At 35.0% G+C, this 23959-nt stretch overlaps 1 protein-coding gene across 36 annotated transcripts in view; it reads right to left on the bottom strand.

Moving 5' to 3' along the window:
- Positions 1-23959, bottom strand: part of LOC106871424 (poly(rC)-binding protein 3) — a 488151-nt gene that overhangs the window by 266082 nt on the left and 198110 nt on the right. For 2 of the 36 annotated variants that reach the window (XM_052973815.2, XM_089364198.1), the window contains exon 1: positions 15473-16684. The exons of the other annotated variants lie outside the window; for them this stretch is intronic. The gene's annotated coding sequence lies outside the window, so the exon portion shown is untranslated. Of the gene's footprint in view, positions 1-15472; positions 16685-23959 lie in introns of those variants that run through there. 36 annotated transcript variants of the gene reach the window in all.

The following is a 23959-nucleotide window of genomic DNA, read 5'->3' as shown; positions in this document are numbered from 1 at the left end:
CTCCCACATTTTTTATGTAGTCTGTTTGGGACCAGTGCAATACCATCTTCATATAGGTTTACAGGCATTATTGTTTTGTAATAAATACATATTATCTAGGTAAGTAGTTGAAGAGTTATATAACTTTTAAGAATTTAAATGAAATAATCAAGTTAATAGACGTTTTCATTATTGGTTTCAAATTTTAGCACAGGGCCAACAATTTTGGGGAAGGGGCTAAGTCGGTTATATTGACGCCTGTGCTCAACTGCTACTTATTTTATAGACCCTGAAAGGATGAAAAGCAAAGTTGACCACAACAGAATTTGAACTCAGAACATAAGGAGGGATGAAATACCACTAAGCATTTTGCCTGATGTGCTAACGATTTTGCCAACTTGCTGCCTTAAAAATTTTCATTATTATTATTAATAATAAGTTGATTGGAGAGACAATAAGTAGTAGTATTTCTCTCTTCCTTTCCCCTTCCACTGACCCCCACTGATCAGCAGCAGTCCTCTTGCCTTTAATTTTTTTTTTTATCATCATCATCATTTTAACATCCATGTCTGATGGGTTGGGTAGTTTGACAGGATCAAACAAGTCCAAAAAACTGCATCATGCTCCAATGTCTACTTTGGCAGAGTTTCTGTGGCTAGGTACCCTACCTAATACAAATTATTTACAGTGAATATTGAGTACTTTTTAATTGCACCAGTACTAGTGAGGTCACCAAACAGCCTGCAAGATTATGATCCCCCAAAACTTACTATGGCATTAAGAAAGAAAGGGCCAGAACAGAAGAAATTTCTTAATTTAGGTAGCTACACGGTTACTTGCATTATAGAAAAGAGGATGAGAGTGGTCAAGGTGGAGTTGGGGATGGGGTATGAATCAGGACAGAAGAACAGGAAGGACAGAGTTACAAGAGTGAAGTAGAAGGTGATAACTGGAATGGGTTAGAGGGAGACAAGTGTTAAAGAATGATAAGTAGGGGAGGTATGGAAGAGGGAAGAGTAGATGACAACTATAGAAATTGGGTAGGTAGAGGGGGTGTTGAGTGATGACAAATGATATATAAGTTGGGGGAGATGAAGAGATGAAGAGCTGCAGAATCATAATAGTAATAATAATAAAGAAATGATAAAATAATGGTCCCAGGTAGTAGTAAGAGGGATGAGTTGTATCAGGAAAAAGCTGAAGTATACAGTTCTGCTCACATTTAATTACAGCAGCAGAATAATTCAGTTAAAGAGATGATGGGTGGTGGAATGTATTGTGGAGGAAAGTGGGTGGGACAATTGTGTATACACACAAATAAACAAATGTATGTATGTATGTGTGTATGTCAGTATTCAGTTTTATTTCAAGATTTCTTGCCAATAGAGAAAAAGCCGGTTTCACATCTGTCTATTTATCTCTGTTTGTGTATGTATGTATGTATGTATGTATGTATGTATGTATGTATGTATGTATGTATGTGTGTATGTATGCATACATGCATGCACGTATGTATATTCAAAGTGCATTTCAGGAGTTTTGAAACTTTTCCAGGAGAGACATTTATTAACTTCTAAAAACTACAAAACTCTACTTTCTTTCAAAGTAGTTGCAACACTGCAGCCATTTCATGAAGGCCCACAGAAGTCCTCATAAAGATATCCAGGACCCTTGTCACAGCCTCCATCATCTTCTTTTTCAACTAAGAGAACAACCAAAAAGACACAGGGAGTAAGGTCTGGACTGTAGGGAGGTGAGGGATAGCTTTGATGCCCATCTCTGAAAAGAATTTGGATACTAGGATGGAACTGTGGACTGGTGAAAGTGTTTGACCTGAGTGGAAGAGTTCTAGCCTTTTGTGACAAAATGTCTCCCACAAAACCTCCACAAAGTATTTTTTTCTTTTTACCATCCGGCCATAGAGAACCTAATGGATGTAGATGATACCGTTGCTGTCAAATAAAGGGGTCATCATGGGCTTCCTGGTGGACATGCTTTGCCTAGCCTTTTGTGCTTGGGAAAACAGATGTTCAGCTCATACAAGTTAATCCATAAGCAGTCAGAGCATTTCATAAATTTCTGTAGCATTTTTGCCCAGTTTAACACAAAACTTTATTGCATAGTGAGCTTCCAATTTGTCTTCACATTCTGACTACATTCTGCAAACTAATCAGTTGTGACAATTAGAGTTTAGTAGGGTACATTCAAAGTGCTGTTGCAATCATTTCCTTCAATTTAGAATAACAAAATTTGACAGGCCAGCTTATTAGATGCATTTTAATGATATACTAAAATTACAATAAGCAAGAATGATTATAGCTATCTCTCCTAAAAATATCTCGAACATTCTGGAATGCATCTCATATATATATATATATATATAAATATATACATATATGAGCGAGATCGTTGCTGGTGCCCCTGAATTGGCTCTTGTGTGGGGTCGTCGTAGGATTTTCGAGTGAGATCGTTGCCAGTGACCCTGAACTGGCTCATGTGCGGGCGACACATGAAATCTTTCGAGTGGGATCGTTGCCAGTGCCCCTGGACTGGCTCATGTGCGGGCGACACATGAAATCTTTCGAGCGAGATCGTTGCCAGTGCCCCTGAACTGGCTCTTGTGCGGGCCTGTCGTAGGATTTTCGAGCGAGATCGTTGCTGGTGCCCCTGGACTGCCTCTTGTGCGGGTGACACATGAGGTTTTTCGAGCGAGATGAGCGTGGCCGTTGCCAGTACCGCCTGACTGGCCTTCGTGCGGGTGACACGTAAAAGCACCCACTACACTCTCTGAGTGGTTGGCGTTAGGAAGGGCATCCAGCTGTGGAAACTCTGCCAAATCAGATTGGAGCCTGGTGTAGCCATCTGGTTTCACCAGTCCTCAATCAAATCGTCCAACCCATGCTAGCATGGAAAGCAGACGTTAAATGACGACGACGACGACGACGACGACGACACATGTTTGCTCAGACAGTGTTGTCCGAGTGTTGTTATTTGTTGATTAAATATATTTATAAAACTAATCATTCCTTTGGAATACCATATAAATCAAGGGAAACTATAAATGTATAACTAAGGAATAAGATAAGAGCGCTTAACTTGAATTAACAAAATAAAGGGATTTATAAACAAAATTGTAAACACAACCAACTCCCTTGTATAAGTATGGAGTAATAACTACCAGCTGTATTCATTGTTGCAACCCATTAAAAGATGATGCCTTAATTGAAAGTTGAATTTTAATTAATATAAAAACTTTACTGGACATGTATTTGCCACTAGGTTTTCAGGTGAAACTCCTGGCACATGTCTCTACTATCCCAAAAGGTTGATAAGGATATGACTGATACAGACACTTATGTGTTACTCGTAATTTCTAGTTCATTCTGTCTGTTTGCAGCATCTTGCAGCAATAATACTAGTTTTATTTTCCTTCATTTAAATTTAAAATTAGCTTGATCTTCTTGACATTAAAATCTCATTAATCTTTACATTTGTTGTGTCGACGCCCCCAGACGAAGTAGTAGGATCTCCCAAGACATATAAATAGAGGTAGTCTGGCCGTGGTAGGAGTGTTGAGTAGCAGTTGAGTAACAGTTGTGTAGTGGTTGAGTAGAGATCATCCGAAGGTGCTAGATAACAGTAGCCTTGAGACATAACAACATTCAAAGTTCAAATTCTACCAAGGTTGACTTTGCCTTTGATCCTTTTGGGTCGATAAAATAAGTAGCAGCAGAGCACTGGGGTCGATGTAATCGATTTGGACCTACCCTGAAATTGCTTGCCTTGTGCCAAAACTTGAAACCAGTGATAAATCTCTTATAAGGCAGTGAGCTGACAGAACTGTTAACATGCTCGGTAATGGTATTTTATCGAACTTTACATTCTGAATTCAAATGCCACCATGGTCAACTTTGCCTTTCATCCTTTCAGGATTGATAAAATAAGTACCAGTTGAACACTGGGGTTGATGTAATTGATTTATCTCTTCCCCCAAACTTTCTGGCTTTGTTCCAAAATTCGAAACCAATGTTAAATCTCTTGATTAAGCAAAATTGTTTATTTAACCTCTAATGCAAGATACCTATTTCTCTCCTTTGGTCATGCTGTAACCGCTCAGCACCAGACACAAAGCCAACTCCCTCAATACTACTCACCTCTCAATCAAAGGGCCTTGCCTTGCAAGTTACTTGGTGACCTCACCAGTGGTGTGAAAAGCACCCAGTACACCGTGTAAAGTGGTTGGTGTTAGGAAAAGCACAGAAACCATACCAAAGCAGACAGTAGAGCACGACACAGTCTTCTGGCTTCCCAATTCCTGCCAAACCATCCACCCCATGCCAATATGGAAAGCAAATGTTAAACGATGATTGCCAGTACCGCCTGACTGGCATTCGTGCGGGTGACACGTAAAAGCACCCACTACACTCTCTGAGTGGTTGGCGTTAGGAAGGGCATCCAGCTGTAGAAACTCTGCCAAATCAGATTGGAGGCTGGTGTTGCCATCCGGTTTCACCAGTCCTCAGTCAAATCGTCCAACCCATGCTAGCATGGAAAGCAGACGTTAAATGATGATGATGATGATGATGATGATATATATATATATCAAAATAAGCAACAGGATATCCAGAGGTGATGCAGTACGACCGTTTCAAGCATCATCTCTGGATATCCTGTTGCTTATTTTGATTTTATTCACCCTATTTTGAAATTGTACAGATAATGCTGCACTAATTTTCTAATTTTTGGTGCCTCAACTAAAGTACTAATTCATCTGAATCTCAATTATTTATTTATATATATGTAGATAGATATAGATATAATGGAACAAAAGTGCAATAGAGGACAATAAAACATTTGGACAGATAGACAATACAAAAACGAACAGGAAAAATAATAATCAGAAGGACAAGCAAAAAAGACAGGTCATTCATGGCCTTCTTTCCTCAGCCAAGTTACCAGAAGTCCTTACTGTTTTGGGCAGTTACACTTGAGACAGTTTGATCTGGTTTCCCCCAAAATGTTTAAGTTAAGACCATTTGATTTTTTGTAAGAAAGCTAGCAAATGTGTAGGGCAACAGACAAAAAACAGAGAACATGGTACACAATTACGAATACAAACAACAAGAAAACAACAACAGGTGTCCTTCGACTGAGATCAAATGAAATTGAGCTGGTGTGTATGAAGTGAAAAGCAGGAACATAGGAGATGGATATAAGAGGTGTTTTGGTGGCTGGCAGTCAGGCCAAGAAAGAAAAATCATGGCTGGCCAGACACTGGTCACATGGAAGGAAGAGAGAGAGGTAGGGGGCAGTGTGACTGAATGATTAGAAAAAGTCAGAGACAAAGGGAAAGATACAAGGGAGATAAACGAGGAGAGAAAGTGGGAGTTAAAGAAAGAGAGCACCAAGAAATGTGAGAAAGAGGGGGAGCGAGAAAAAAGAAAAGTGGAAGAAAGTATGAGGGGACTAAAAGATAGAGTAAAAGAGTCATACAAAATTTAGATACATACCTATACATATATATATATATATATATATATATATATATATATATATATATATATATATATATATATATATATATATATATATATATATATATATATATATATATATATATATATATATATATATATATATATATATATATATATATATATACTTGTGTATATAAGATTGACCAGTGACCGGTCTGTCAATATACTAGAAGAAGCTCACTTAAAAAATTCTCAAATACGGATTCAGCGGAGCAAAAGCAGGCGGGCTAGACCAGTGAAAATTGTACATACCTCGATTATCTGCAGACTATAGTTTCAAAATCAATACTTCCAAAATAAAAGTATCTATTTATCTTCAGTACAGATTGCCGATATTTTTACAATCGAACAGAATCTCGTGCTAGTTGTCTTCAACCAGTGAAAATGTGCACGTGATTCTATCCATTATAAAGATTAAAATTCAAAAGTCTTAGTTTTGGTGCGCTGTTTTTGCTCCGCTGAATCCATATTTGAGAATTTTTTAAGTGAGCTTCTTCTAGCATATTGACAGACCGGTCACTGGTCAATCTTATATACACATGTACTATATAATCTTTTTAGGATCTCGAAAAAAAAATTTTCATGAACCTTCTGATTCTTTTAATGTGCTAGTTTCCTGGTATTAAATTGATATTAATTAATATCGAATTTTTACCATATTATGTTAATTAACCATAATCACATTTTTCAAAGTTGGTAAATTCAAAGCAGAGATTATTTTCTGCAGAGATATTTTCCGGATTCAGCACGCCAAAACTAAGACTTTGCACAGGGGCCACTCAGACTCCCGCCTTCACTGTGAACAGGAATTAATCTTGTCTCTTCCTTATTTTGCACCATATGGATTCAACTCATTACTCACTTCATACACCTACAAACACCTTCCCACTAGACACACACTAGCATCAAACACTTCTCAACACCCACACCACACACCATTATCCACACACCCACACACAATCTTTGATAGTGTTACCACACATACCACTATATGAGCAGCTCCACACACTCTTTAACTCAGTACACACACCATATATCATCATACACACTCCCACACCCACACAAGCACATAATACCTGGATACAGGCAATATATACTCACACACACAACACATAAACACATGCAGCACGCATAGACACAGATAACTTTCACCCAAAAACACACTATATACATGCACACTATTTGGTCACATACACACACACACACACACATACACACACCACCTGAACAAGCACACATCAACTGCTACACAACACACATGCACATTAGCCTCACACATATACATACGTCCATATGCACATATACACACACACTCGCCCCCATTCTCACATACACATATGCACTTGTGCAACTTAGTTCAGTGAGGTTGCCATTATCATTATCGTTATTATCATCTCCCTTTCATTCAGCCTCTTTTTTTCCAGTCATCTCATCATGTTGAATCATTGAACTGCACATTTTTCACTTTCCATTTTTTTCCCTCCCAATCCTTTCTGCCAAAGAGCATAGGCTTGAAGCGTCAAAGACTTTTCCATTCTTCCTGAGCATTAAACAAATGCACTGTCTTCATCTTTTGGTTTCTGTAAATTTGAAGTATATATATATGTATATATATATATATATGTATATATATATATATATATATATATATATATATATATATATATATATATATATATATATATATATATATATATATATATATATATGTATGTATGTATGTATGTACGTATGTATATGTGTGTATGCATGTATGTATGTGTGTGTGTGTATATATCTATATCTATCTATCTCTCTCTCTCTCTATATATATATATATATATATATATACGCACAGTGTGCTTACCGAATCTTTGACTGAGGTGGGCAGATTTACTCAGGAACTGCATATTGCCAGTTACACTGGTTCTTTGTCGTTTCCTCTATGAGGTTCAGTCCTGAAATGAGCCATAAACACTTCTTATGTCTTCCTGGGTTGCTGTTTTCCACAAGCTCTATCTACATGAAGTGAGTGGCACTTCATACAGTTGTCTTCATCTATGTACATCGCATGTCCATACCAGTGTAGTCTTCTTTCTTGCACCCAACATCTGACTCCTCTTATGTCCAGTTTTCTTTCTACTTTGCATTTCTACTTTGTCGTTCATGCACACTTACACTGCACATCCTGCAGAGTACACTAGCATCATTTCTTTCCAATCTTCTCAAATCCTCTACATTCAAGGCTCATGTCTCATCAGCATGCAGTAACAAAGCTCTAATACAAGCTGCCCATTACACTGATTAAAAAGACTTTTGTTGCCAGCAATGGTGATGTTTATATCCTAGATAAACAAATAAGGGTTAGCATAATAAGGGGCATCTGGCTGTTGAATACCACTTTAAGAAGATTCATCCAGTCCATATCAATATTGAAAAATGTGAACATAAAAGCGAATTAATGTGCAGGGGCGGGGAGCATATGTGTCTGTGTATGGACATGTGCATGTGTGTGTGGATGTAACCTAGCCACATAAACATGAGGTAATTGGAATAATCTTACAGTATGGTATGTTGAGCAAGTGTATATATTTAATAGGAATATTATTATTTCTAAATCTCTCAAAGAGAAACAGTAAGATATTTAATATGAGTGGCTATAGTGGCTTTATAGCCGTTTTGACTGCTAATTCTAGACATGTAGGGGTTTTTGCAACCCTCTCTGTTGTAATTGTGATTTATTCACAATTATACACACTTCTTTGAAGAAAAAAAAACTTTTGATTGCATGTTCTGGCCATTGATATATTCATAAATAATTTATCCGTAAACGGTATATCCATTGTAATGTATTTTTACATTCCTCTTTAATTATTTAATATTTCACTGATATCCAGTTTATCCCCATAACTTGATTTACTGGTCTTTTCTTTTAAACGCTGTGCATGGCATTGAAATTCAGAATTTGACACATCATTCTTGCTGGCCGGGACACATGTTAAGCACCAAGGTATGTTTTTTGTGTTAATTTGTATCTACAGAAATGTTCTCCTTGAAGAGAAGAGTGGAACCATTTTGGTTCCTAACTTCGAAATTGCAATAGAGGACTAACCTTTTATTTAAGTTTTGAATTTTATGTCATATCACTTGCCAACATCTTTATTGTGAAGAGATTTAATATTAGTGGTTATAGTGGCTCTATAGCAGTTCTGACTGCTATTTCTAGACATGTAAGGGTCTTTGAAACCCTCTCCATTATAACTGTGATTTATTCACAATTATACACACTTCTTTTATGAAAAATTTTTTTGATTGCATGTTCTGGCCATTGATATATTCATAAATAATTTTGAATTGTTTATGATACATCCTTCAAGTTTTACTATTGAGTTAGACATGGCCTGGGCATATACTGGCCGAAAGTTATCAAAGTTATATATATATATATATATGTATATGTATATATATATATATATATATATATATATATATATATATATATATATATATATATACTGGGCAGTGTACATATATACAAAATTCCATCTAATGACATAATGTAATAGGTATGTATAAGTACTCATTTGGTTTACCATTAAAACTCAGACTTGATTTGCAACTAAAACAAAAGTAGTGTTGGGCTTCGTAGCAAACAATGGCTACATGTGGTTCATCATTGAACAGGTAGATATATATGAAAAAGGAATGAATAAGCAAAACATGTGGTATCACTTTAGAGCATGTTAGTTTATAACTCAAACATAATTGCAGACTTGTTAGAATTTATAAGGAATTAAGAAATGCATAAAGTTTCTTACAACTGTTTCTAGAATAGTTGTGCATATGGTGCATAGGTCACTGAGCAAATATTTTCACATAAAATCAACTATTCCATCTTCAGAGAGGAGGAATTAAGAAATATCCATAATAAAGAATTAAGGAATATCTTTGTAAAAGGCTACTATTATTTTTTACTATATGTATACATATAGTATGTATACATAACTATGTACACATATATATATATATACATACATGATGATAGGCAGACACATATAGATGGATGCGAGGATAAATAGATAAAGAGATTGACAGAGAAAGAGATGAATAGATAGACAAACAGAAGGAATAACATTTGATATATAGGAAACAACACTTGACTCCTCATTTTCCCAAAAATAATATAGATATATATCAATGTTTCATAAGTGCAAATATATGAACATACATGTGTGTGTACATGTACATGTGTACATGTACATGTGTACATGTACATGTGTACATGTGGATGGCTGTGTGTGTGTGTGTGTGTGTGTGTGTGTGTGTGTGTGCATGCGTGCATGTGTTTCGCTTGAGTGAGTATGTGTATATATTTTCCAAAGCTGACACTGATGTAAAATATACACACCTGCACAAGCTCATACATAGCATACACTTGACTGAGTTACATTGTCTCACTTATGTAGCCAACAGATATGTAAATGCGGATATGCATACATTTGACATGTAAATAGCTGTGATGTCAATAGTACACATCTTTTCCCATATACATGCTAATGCACTCTCATCAGACACCCTCAGCTTATAGATTACCATTTTGCAATTGTTTTTCATTTGTTTAATATTCTATAAGATTTATATCTTAAACCAATAATTGATCAGCTATAAATACATTATGCTATAAAATTGTTTATCCTGTCTATTGTAAATTAGTTATGTGAATAACAGTAAACATGAAACAATAGCCTCACTACTACAATAAAATTATCTGTCTGTCTGTCTGTCTATCTATCTATCTATCTCTCTCTCTATCTATCTATCTATCTCTCTCTCTCTCTCTATCTCTCTCTCTATCTATCTATCTATCTATCTCTCTCTCTCTCTCTCTCTCTCTCTCTCTCTCTCTATATATATATATATATATATATATATATATATATATATATATATATATATATATATACTTGCAAATGGTCCTTACACTATTTGTATATAGTCATAGATTGGCGGTTCAGTTCATCCCCTGTTCGATTCAAGTATGTGGTGTTGATAAGCCACAAAAATGGTGAAATATCAGTGATAACTTTTGTAGGGAGTAGGAGATGAGCTGTCTTGCCTGTCTATGACTTTCAGGTGTTTCAACACTCAGTATTATAAGGGAGTTGTCCCCAGTGTGGGAACCAGCAAAAGGCAAAACACATATATTGAGCATGTGCAGTCGATAATGTTTATATATATATATGTACCGTCCAACCCATGCCAGCATGGAAAACGGACGTTAAATGATGATGATGATGATGATGATGATGATGATGATGATGATGATGTTGATGATGATGATGATAATGATGATGATATGTATATCACTCACTTTCATCCACTTTTCATGTGAAGATAGTTTGGTCATTTTGAAAAGACCCAATAGGTAAAAGGTCCCCATCTTGCTTCAGAAGGATGATTTCTATGATTGGTTGCCCTTCCTAAAGATAACGCTTTTAGACAGTGTGATAGGTGCTTTTTTTGTTTTTTAGTATCAACATTAATAAGGTCACCCAGTAACTTTCAAGAGCAAAGAGGGTAGGAGACAGGGTGATCACTATAAGCAAGGTGTTAGAGGCTAAAGTATAATAGGGAAGTAGAAACAGATTTACAGTATGTGGAGAAGAGTCATAGCTACCCTGTATTTTACATGGGTTAATGAGGGAGGCTGAAGGAGTGGGGCTCAAACCTACAATGAGAATGAATAGAAGAGAGTGTGGTTGCAATAGAGCCAGGAAGGATGGTGAGTAAGGTTGTGAGAGTGTGGGAAGATTGTGAGGTAGATATAAACATGGTGTGGAAGCGGTCAGATGTATATAGGGAATGAATGTAGTGAATGATGAATGGCTGGGGGTAAATGATGAGAATGAGGGGTGGATGCTGACTGGGAATAATACAGAGGAGTAGGAGTGATGACTTGCATTACAGAGGTGTCAATATGGGATGACAATAGTCACAGATTTTACTTTTATATGGGCAAATTACAGGCTTTTTCAATCCGTCACTAAGTGCTGCTTCTGCTAACCATTTCACTCATTCATGTTACCAATACCTGCACTGTTACACAAAGTAGGGAGAGTGAGTCAATTATATCTGACCTTGCATATACTATAAATAGTTATAACATAATATTCACTTTGTAAAAAGGAATGTGTAACAGATATCTGATAAAACATTAATAAATGCTGAAACAAGTCAGGTCAGTCTCTTTTTCAAGTTAAAAAGAGAAAAATGACACCAGCCCGCTTCAAGAACCATGTCTGTGAATGAGTTTATGCTAATCAGTCAAGCAGCCTTTGTCTAAATGTGTACTAAGACGTCAGTGGGTATGACAATGGCACTGTCCCAGATGTGATAGCAAGTAAACTAATGTGGGTTTCATCTGACCTTTGTAAAGAGTTTGTAGATGTTGGGAGTGGGGGGTGGAAGTATTGTTTAGCTCTTGTGAGAAGGGTTAGTCATTGAGATGCAATCTTAACAATGTTAAGGATGTGTTTGCCAGGAAAAATACTCAGTGATGGTGACACCAAGCATTTGGAGCAATCATGAAGATTCTAGTTGTTAACTACTTTTGCATATATGCGGAGATAGAGTGCAACGTATTTATGTCATTATTCAGTTTTATTTCAAGATTTCTTGCCATTAGAGAAAGAACCATTTCCTAACCAAGATCCAAAGCTCCTTCATTAAATTTCAACAACATCAAGATGGTATTTTTTCATGTATGAGTGTATATGTGCAGTACTTGGAGCCAATGCACATGCAGATTTGTATGTTTTGTTTTATGATGTATATATTCTCATGCATATATGCTTAAGTGATAAACTTCAGAAAAGTTTTACAAAGTTTTACAGTTCCTCTGTGTGTGCGTGCGTGTGTGTGTGTGTGTGTGTGCACGCGCGCGCGTGCATACATGCGTTTGTATGTATGTCTTGGGTATGACTTCTAACTGCATCCAGTAGTTGGACCCTGGTACAAGAGTTCCAGGGTTTTGAAGAGTGTGGAACCGCCTCTTAGCCACCATTGTTCCCAGGTTTACTCTGATCTGAAGTTGTAGCACCTGTTTGGGTCCTAACTATGGGTTAACTAGCATGTGAACCACTGAGAGTGAAGGACCCCTAGTTCTCATTAGAACTTCCTTCGAGAAGATAAATATGTCTAAATGTGAAGTGCACTCAATTTCTGGTCGTTTCAATCTCTGTTGAAAAGTGGGTTCAGTACTGTGCAACACTTTATCCATTCATATCAAATTTATGCACAGTAACTTCTTGGACTCTTAGAACGTGTGCATGAATTTACTGAGTTTAGAAAATGGTCTTACTTGGCCACAAGCTGACTTCCACTATTTGTGTATGTGTGTGTACACATGTATGTACATATATATACATATGTATGTATGCTTGCACACCTAAAAGAACTAAAATGTAGTTGTAACTAAAGCTGTATTGGATAATGTAGTCCTAGATCTAACTACATTTCCTGAGTTGTTTCAAATTTTCAGTTTGCATAAAATACTTAAACTTCTAACAAGCAACATTAATATCATGTTCACTGTTCTTTATATTCATGCCTTCATCATATGCATATATATGCATGTCTCCATTATATGCATGTCTGAAATTCATGCGTATTTCGTATTGTACAGTAAACACAGCAACTTTGTATGTTAACTTACATCCTAATTTGTTTCCTAACAAGTTATAATGACAAAAATAATGCAAATTTCCTTTTCAAAGAAATGCATATAGATATAACACAAAAAACTGGTATGACACTAGTTTCGGTATCTTTGTCACATGTTAACTGAGGTCTTTAAACATTTGTTTTATGCATTTCCATGTTTAAAATGATTGTTAATAAATAGCTATATATTGAAAATTTAAATAATACCATGGAAGTAAACAATAATCACAATGAAAGTGATTTTCTGAAGATATATACCACAATATATATACTATATATTCATAGAAGTAGAAGTGTTAGTAAGTCACACCCACTTTTTCAATAGTTTGGTTTCAGTTTTGACCAGTGCATAAGCCCCATGTTGCTTACAAGGAATACTGTTTACAGCTTCACTTGTAGTTTCATTTATGTAATAAATACATTTAGTTGAAATAATTTCAATGATTGCTAATACATTCTGGCCAAGTTCTGGAACTATAGATATCATAGCAATGCATTCCTTCAAATGTGTTCAGCACTTTTAAATTATCGTTACTGATTGACTGAAACAATGCATACACATAATGTGCATTAGAATTACACACTAGAGAAGATTTGGTTGCCATTTCTCAACCATATCTATATGGTTGCTTGAGGAAATGGAGTTTATTAAACATGGACTTACTTCAAACAAGAAATGTAAGATAACTTTATTATATTTGAAGTATATGTCAATCCATCTGGATGATTATCATATTAAATCTCATGATAAGATTTAAAGACAAAAGACCATATTTTACTTTTATATTGAATAACTGAGCAATTATTGTAATTCTCTCAACCAAAACCAAAAAGAAAAAAAACAATTGGAATAACATAAATTCTTTAATATGTTATTCCAATTATTTTTTTTCTTTTTACATTTATTTATCAAGGATTAAATTCAAACAGGATAAATTTTAAACTATAAAATCTAAAGTGCAGAAATAAAATGATAGTCAAATTAAAACCAGATAATAAACCAAATTTTAATTTGATTCCTGTCATTGAAATTTGGTAATTCTTTTAATAAATTGTAAGAAACATATATACTGATATAAAAACATAAATTATCTTAAAATATTATGATAGGGAACAAACATTATCACATATAGAATAACAGAAAAAAATACATCATCATAGTGATATCCATAAAGTTTAATACATAAATTCATTGCACCTGAATGAGTGCACTTGTTAACCAACTCTAAAAATGAGTCTTTTAAGGATATTCCTTTAATTGTAAAAACTTGAAGAAACTTATTAACAAGATGCTAGTAAAATAAAAGCATATTTGATTTAGAAACTATAGGAATTATCAAGGCACTTAAGTAATGATTGGAAATGACAAATATAAAGGATATGTTATCATAAATTTGATTTAAAATTAAAATGTTAAGCATTACAAGTATAAACAGCATATTCAAATTACTTAGCACTTTTATCTTGATATAAAAATAATTAGATATAGATAGTGATGATAAAAACTAAGGAACAGAGGGTGAAACATTTCTCCTAATAGAACAACAAAAGTTGCTTTAAAGGAAAATGAATAAAATCAAGAAATAATCAAATTATCAATAATTAAATCATTAAAAAGAAAAATATATTGCTACCAAAAATTATACAAAATAAACTAAAATAAGTTTCATTCAATTATTAAAAAATGAAATTATAGTAGTTTTAAATAAGTTTTTTTTTTTCTGTTAAAACATGTGGTATTAAATAAAATGAAAACATTGAATACACTGCACTATTCATGATCAGCTGGGAAAGTAGTTTCAGTTTAAAAGAATAAATTAAAAAAATAGAATTTTTTTTAACAATCAGATATTATATCACAAGTTAGTTTAGTTAATTACTATTTGTACTGCAACAACTAGCCTCAAATATATACAATAATGCATTTTGAAAGGAAATTTCAACGATTCATTCTTCTAATTTGCAAAAGTCAAAAGTTGTAATATTATATGAAATGAAAGAAGACTTTTAAATCATTGATTACAACATTATTATTTTAATATATATCATAAAATTTACTCAAAGATTCAATTATTAAAAGTATAAGAGCACAAGTTAAAGTTTGTAATTGAGGCACACATCTAACATTTTATCTAAATTAAAAAAAAAAAAGAAGTAATTAACTTTCAAGATATGCATATTTCAAAGCTACAGGTAAGACAAGTTATCTATTATGATTTATAATTGATATGAAAATGCTACCAGGTCTCACTTACCTTCAAATAATGTGGAATAAAAAAAAATATGCAGTAGAACCTGCATAAAACCTAATAAATTATGATTATCAACTTGAAGTTACATAATTAAGATCTTGAAACAAAATATTATTTAAAGAATACCCTATGTAGATAATGCTGCATTTCTGAACCATTAAAAAAGTTTTTTTCCATATATAATTTTCTAAATTTGAATTTGACAGTTATCATATTAATGAAAAGAACAGATAATAATAATCAACTTGCAGTAGTAACATTTACAGGCAAGACTGCTGTGCATTGTATCACAAAGTGAGAGGAGCAAAGAGACCGAGGGAGTTGTGAAACGGGATGAGATGAGTTGAAGCAATCAAAAGTCAGAGGGGTAGTAGCATTACCTTTACTTCTATAATGTAAAGTAATATCAATAACATCAAATAAAGACACATAAACCAAAATTACAGCACTACAGAATAAAGTGTCATGAGAAAACAATATTCATATGAAAAGTTACTACTAATTAAAAGATGAATGGCTAAATCAAAAATACCATGCTAATTAGTTATATAAAGTTATTTAGAAAGTTTTAGTAATGTTATTAAGTTACCCACACATATACACACATGCACGCACACACACATACACTCACATATATATTCATCTTTTGAAAAATAATATCAATTGCCTCATATTTTATGATCGGAAATAGTCTGTATCAATTGTTGTTCAGTCCTTTCAATTGAAGGATGAAGAAATTGGTTTCATGACATTCATCCTTTTCTAAGGGTATCAGTAGCAAAACTGAAGAGTAATACCAGTAACCAGGAATTTGAACTTATCCACAAGTTTGGCTTGTTGGGAGCTTGCCTCCTACTCCACACTGTATTTGCCCTCCCCACACACAAACAGATATGCATATATCTTTGAAGAATAATGAGGAGAAAAAATAATAAAGACACACAAAATCAAATATTTAAACCCATTAGAAAAAGCATTTAACATGCACCAACAGTTTATAAAATTATTGGTGCATGTTTTCAATTAATGTGCTGTGTACTTCTTTTAACTTAGAGTATTCCTAGAATATCTCTATATTTTATGTTTAAATGAAACCAAACAGGCTCTATCTAAAAACAGAAAGGGAAGCAAGGGCAAAGAAGAGAGAATTGAGAATTTGGGGGGTGGAGCTTGTGTGTGTGTGTGTCTGTCTGTCTGTGTGTGTCTGCATGCAATAGAAGGGAAGAGAAATAAAAGAAAGCAACAGTAGTAAGAGAGTATCTCTTTTCAAGCTAGTATATAAATAGCAAGCAAAGATAACTCTAGTAGATTCATATTTGTTAAGGTAATGTCAGTATTTATATACTATTTCTCCATTAAAACATAAATAAAATCCCAAAATACATAACTGTGAAAATATCCATCAATAAAATATGTACGTGTGTGTGTGTACACACATAGAGAGACAGATAGACAGACAGAAAAAGAAAGAGAGACGGACAGATACACAGACAGACAGGCAGATAGATATACACATACACACATACATACACACACATATATATATATACACATACATAGATACATAAATATATATATATATACACACACACACACACACACACACATACAGTTTTTAGTTTTTAATCAGCAGAAAGCTGCAAAATTGACTCAAGTGCCAAGAGTTTCATGTACAACACTTATCAAGCTGGGAACAAATTTTATGTAGTGTGAATTACATTCTTTTCTGGAATGTTCAATTAAAGATTAATGTTAGTGCGTTACATGGAAATTAGAAATTTCACAAATCTGCTTGTTAAACAGGTAAGGCATACATACAAGTGAAATGCAGACAAACACACACACACACACACACACACACACACACACACACACTCACAAACACACACACACACACGCACGCACGCACACATGCACACACACACAATGACATGCACACTCATATGTACACATATATGCGTGAGTGGCTATGTCTATGTGTGCATATGTGTGTGTGAATATGGGATGCATCACAGTACACTCAAAGTGGCATAAGCATGAAAATTGAATATATATGTACAAACAAACATATTCATGTATGAATATATAAATAACTATAAAGGCAGTCAACTGCAGAATCATCAGCTTGCCAGGCAAAATGCTTAGTGGCATTTTCTCCGTCTTTACATTCTGAGTTCAAATTCTGTTGAGGTCGACTTTGATGATCATCCTTTTGATAAAATAAGTACCAGTTGAACACTGGGGTCAATGTAATTGATTTACCCCCTCCTCTGAACTTGCTGGCCTTTTGCCAAAATTTGAAACCAATATATAAAAAAACATAATATATCTAAAGAAATAAAATTACATATGCATATCTTCCTACACACATATATATATATATACATGTGTGTATGTATATATGTATGTATATATATATATATATATATATATATATATATATATATATACACACTCACACACACACATATTTATATGAACATATATATATATATATATATATATAAACATATACATATATACATACACACACACATACATATACATGCACGCACACACACACACACACACACACACACACACACACACATACATAGGTATGGTTATAGGTACAAGCATGGGTATAAGCATAAGCATGGCTGTGTGCTTAAGAAGTTCACTTCAAACTACATAGTTTCAGATTCAGTCCTGCTGCATGGCACCATGGATATATCTTCTACTGTAAGCATGGGCCAACCAAAGCCTTGTGGCAGACAAACCGAAAGTAGACTGCTGTATGTATATGTGTGTGTGTATGTGTATATGTGAGTCTTCTTATCTTATGATGCTGTGTGATAGCTGTTAGTACTAAATCTACTTAAACAAACATCTGTACGTACATACATATATATATATGGCACCTTGGGCAAGTGTCTTCTACTATAGCCTTGGGCCAACCAAAGCCTTGTGAGTAGATTTGGTAGACAGAAACTGAAAGAAGCCTGTCGTATATATATATATATATATATATATATGTATGTATATATATATATGAAATAGTGTACATTTAAACACAAGAGAAATGACCTATTACAGGCAATTTCTACATACGTGGAGACAGTCAAAACGACCGAAAACCACAAAATTTAAGCAATTTCAAAAGGAATGAAGAAATAAAATCTTTTACCTTGTTTTTACGGTTATAGTGAAATTTGTAAAAATTTGCTACCCTATATATATACACACACACACACATATGTGTGTGTGTGTGTATCTGTGTTTGTCCCCCCAGCATCACTTGACAGCTGATGCTGGTGTGTTTACATACTTGTAACTTAGCAGTTCAGCAAAAAGATACCAATTGAATTAGTACTAGGCTTACAAAGAATAAGTCCTGGGGTTTATTTGCTCGACTAAAGGTGGTGCTCCAGCATGGCCACAGTCAAATGACTGAAACAAATAAAAGAATATATATATATATATATATATATATATATATATATATATATATATATGAATATTTAGCAGAAACAACAGTGACTCAAGGGCTGAGAATTTCATGCATTGGCACTTATCGAACACACAAAACTTTTGGCCCTCAAGTCAGTCTGTTGCTTCTAAATATTAATAAATAAATAAACCTGGTAGCTTTCATTTGCCATATATATAATATATTTGTACTTGCGCTTGTCCCCCAAAGCACGCGACAAGCAGTGATGGTTTGTTTAGGCACCCTTAACTTAGAGACCAATACCATAAATACCAGACTTAAAAAAACAATTAGTGGGCCCAAATTGTTTGACTAAATTCCACAAAGTCTTGCCTGAGCATGGTTGCAGTCCAATGCCTGAAACAAGTAAAAGGCACATACATATATAAAAATATATACATATACACATACACATGCACACACACATAGTCACACTTAAATAAACAACCATATGTAAAGACAAAGACACACAGATGCATTAATTTAAATATTGATTTAAATGCACATATACACACATACAGACAAACGATACATGCATACACATGAATATATATACTTACATAGCACTCATTACATATGCTTGTACACATACAAACAAATGTGCAAATATATACCCACACACTTATGTGTGTACACACACACACACACACACACATATATATATATGGCCATAAAATCGTTTTGTTAAGATAGAAACTGTTAACAAGCCAATAATTTATTATGATAACACCTGAAAGCAAGAAGCATTTTTTCTGCTTCTTTCTTTTCTATTCATCTTTCTTACTTGACTCGTTAATTCAAACCAATGATTTCTTTTGTTTGCAATATTCTAAAGTAATTATGTAAACACACCTGAGTACCATAGAGGTGTAAATTCTTGAGGTATAAAAATTTGATCATTCAAATTCCTACAGCAAATTGATTTTATTTGGTCGGTGTCATTTCAATGACACCTCAAGAATTAATGGTTCCATATATTGTTGCATAATATGGCAATATTGATGAGATTGAATTGAGATGAAACAATTGTAAATTGATGTAGCAAAACGACTTGCTAATGCCATTCTTCTTGCTTGTAATGGTAAAATCTCTACAAATATTCATGAACTTTCAGACATCTGTTTGATAAAACATTCAATCTCTGGATTACTGTCTTCTCTGATGGCCAATACTTTAACCCTTTAGTATTTAAACCAGCCCAATCTGGTCCAAATATTCTACACATTTTACATTCAAATCGACCATATCCAACCTTTCACACCAACCCTAAAATGTTTTTCTAAAGATTAACTATAACATCATCAAAATTTCAAAGCTATATGATAATACATGATTAATTCAAAACAATTTGAAAAAAATGCAGTATATTTAACAGTGCAATATAAACACTGAAAGGTTAATAGAGTAAATAAACTCCAGGATAAAATTATTATATATAAATATGAGTATATAAGTGTGTGTGTGTGTGTGTGTGTGTGTGTGTGTGTGTGTGTGTGTGTGTGTGTGTGTGTGTGTGTGTGTGTGTGTGTGTGTGTGTGTGTGTGTGTGTGTGTGTGTAAGTAAATATATATACACATATACATAGGGTGAAAAACTAGAGGTAGTCGATAGCTTCCGCTATCTGGGTGACCAAGTTAGTAGTGGGGGTGGGTGCGCTGAAAGTGTAGCTGCTAGAATAAGAATAGCCTGGGCAAAGTTTAGAGAGCTCTTACCCCTGCTGGCGACAAAGGGACTCTCACTCAGAGTAAAAGGCAGACTGTATGACGCATGCGTACGAACAGCCATGCTACATGGCAGTGAAACATTGGCTGTAACTGCTGAGGACATACGTAAGCTCGCAAGGAATGAAGCCAGTATGCTCCATTGGATGTGTAATGTCAATGTGAATACCCGTCAGAGTGTAAGTATCTTGAGAGAAAAGCTGAACATTAGAAGCATCAGTTGTGGCTTGCAAGAGAGACGATTGCGCTGGTATGGACATGTGGTGAGAATGGATGAGGATAGCTGCGTGAAAAAGTGCCACACCCTAACAGTTGAGGGAACCCGTGGAAGAGGTAGGCCCAGGAAGACCTGGGCTGAGGTGGTGAGGCAAGACCTTCGTACATTGGGCCTCACCGAGGCGATGACTACTGACCGAGACCTTTGGAAATGTGCTGTGCATGAGAAGACCTGGCAAGCCAAGTGAGATCGTTGCCAGTGCCCCTGGACTGGTTCTTGTGCGGGTGGCACATGAGATGCACCATTTTGAGCGTGGCCGTTGCCAGTACCGCCTGACTGGCTCCCGTAGGATTTTCGAGCGAGATCGTTGCCAGTGCCCCTGGACTGGCTTGTGCGGGTGGCACATAAAAGACACCATTTCGAGCGTGGCTGTTTTCGTGCGGGTGACACGTAAAAGCACCCACTACACTCTCTGAGTGGTCTGGCGTTAGGAAGGGCATCCAGCTGTAGAAACTCTGCCAAATTAGATTGGAGCCTGGTGTTGCCATCCGGTTTCACCAGTCCTCAGTCAAATCGTCCAACCGATGCTAGCATGGAAAGCGGACGTTAAACGATGATGATGATGATGATGATACATATCATCATCATTGTTTTAACATTCAGTTTTTTTATGCTCAAATGGTTCGGATGGAATTTGCTGAGGCAGATGTTCTACAGCTAGATGTCCTTGCTGTTGTCAACGCTCACCTGTTTCCAAGTAAGGCAATATTTCCCATATGTTATGCTTTGACATGGGATTGAAAATGGAGGACACTGCTTGCATTGATAGTGACACTTAACAACTATCATGTGATATCAAGGCAAGAGACAGTAACATACACACACACACACACACATATGAATATAAATACAATGAGCTTCTTTCAGTTTCTATCAACTAAATCCACTCCTGGGATTAAGTAGAAGACACCTGCCCAAGATGATATGAAGTGGTACTGAACCCAGAATCATGTGGTAGGGAAATGTGTGAGTATATATACACATGTGAGTACATAGGTGTAAAACAAAGTGGAGAAAATAGCATTCAAATATCAAAGGTAGAATAAGATAATATCGTATTAATGCTGAAAAGTCTCACAAACTTTTACTCAGAGTTTCACATAATCAATCGTCAGGCAATTATGAGGACTGAGGACAATGCAATAATCTATAAGCATTTACACATATTTGTGATTATGTATAATGATGAATACTAGGTATTTCCTAAGCTATGAACCAGATATGTGCGTGTGTGCATATCAATCTGTATATGTAAACTATGTTCTTCTCTGTTTGCTGTTAGGTTAAATACTTATTCTTGTAGCTATAACTGGGCCATTTGAATGCTCTTAGCTACAGACTTGAATTATATGGATTTAGAGTTGAACACTTATATATTTACTATTATTACTTTCTCTTAATTCTCTTATCATCCTCTACCTCTAGTAACAGCACAGGTCTACTTGTAATTCCTGCAATACATGTATAGACATGTATCTATATGTAACATGTATATGTTGTTTAGTTATGAATTTACCACCTAAATTTAACATATGTAAAAACTGAGGAGGTTGCACATAACAACAACCATATAGTTAGTGGTATGCAGTGTGTATAATTTTAAGTGAAAAAAATACGTCTGCATATGCTAATGTTTATGCATTTCTATGTATTTCTTTCACTTGATTCAGTCATTAGACAGTGGCCATGCTGGGGCACTACCTTGAGGAATTTTAGTTGAATGGATTGACCCCAGTACTTATTTTTTTTTTTTTTTTGAAGCCTGGTACTTATTCTATCAGTTTCTTTTGCTAAACTGCTAATTTACAGAGACATAAAGAAGTGATGGGGACATAAACAAGTTACGGGGACATAAATACTGACTGTCAAGCAGTGGTGGGTGACAAACACAGACACAGACACACACACACACACACCACACACACACACACACACACACACACATACACACACACACACACACACACACACACACACACAACAGATGTCTTTCAGTTTCCGTCAACAAAATCCACTCACAAGGCTTTGAAATAGTAGAAGACTCTCGCCCAAGGTGCCACACAATGGGACTGAATCCAGAACCACATGGTTGGAAAACAAGCTTCTTACCACACAGACATGCTTGTGCCTCATTTTTCTTTTAGTCTGTTTAAGAATTTTAAATATCTGTACAAGTATATATGTGTACACCTGTATATGTGTGCACTATTGCATAGGTATATGTGTATATGTGTGTATGTGTCTATGTATACATACATGTAAATATATATTTTCCAGGGTTGTTACAGGTGTACACTTATATGAATATACCACTTCATCATGGAATGTAGATCAATGCACATATGTAAGTGTCTTTTTATGAGTGTAAGTATTTAGGTATATGTATACATGTGATGTGTGAGTATATGTATATATATGCATGTAAAAATATATGCATGTATACTTAGGGGTACACATGTTTATGCATGGGTCTATGTAGATATGTGTATATGTGTACAAGAATATAAATATATAGTACATACATGTGTCTATACACACACACACACACACACACACACACACACACACACACACACACACACACACACACACACACACATGGGATCTTGTACTTGTGTGTATGAATGTGTATGTAAGCATAGGGCCAGCTTTCCAATTGAAACTTTAAAAAGTCGATGAGAGCTTGACTGAAGAGGAAGGTGTCTTTCCTCAATCCTTTCAGCCTCGTCCTCCACACAACCTCTTTCATCATAACCACTAGACAAAGGAACACTACCTACCTTACCTTGTTAAAGGTAGTTGGTGGGGCGATCCTCATGATGGATTCAGCTGATAGTCAGATGCATCTCACACATGATAACAGCTGTTCAACATAATTCCACAATTCAGCAACATTCATACACTGCATAAGTGCATGCAGAACAGTTTCATCACTCTACATGCATTTTGGACAGTCTCACCTGACAGAACTTCCATGCCTGTAGAGTTTATCACCAACTTGCAATAATAATAATATATCATAA

This window comes from Octopus bimaculoides, chromosome 16 (genome assembly GCF_046866305.1).
Source record: "Octopus bimaculoides isolate indiv1 chromosome 16, ASM4686630v1, whole genome shotgun sequence".
In the NCBI taxonomy this organism is placed as follows: Eukaryota; Metazoa; Mollusca; class Cephalopoda; order Octopoda; family Octopodidae; genus Octopus; species Octopus bimaculoides.
The sequence above is the reverse complement of the archived record's forward strand: the minus strand, read 5'-3'. Positions and strand labels throughout refer to the sequence as shown.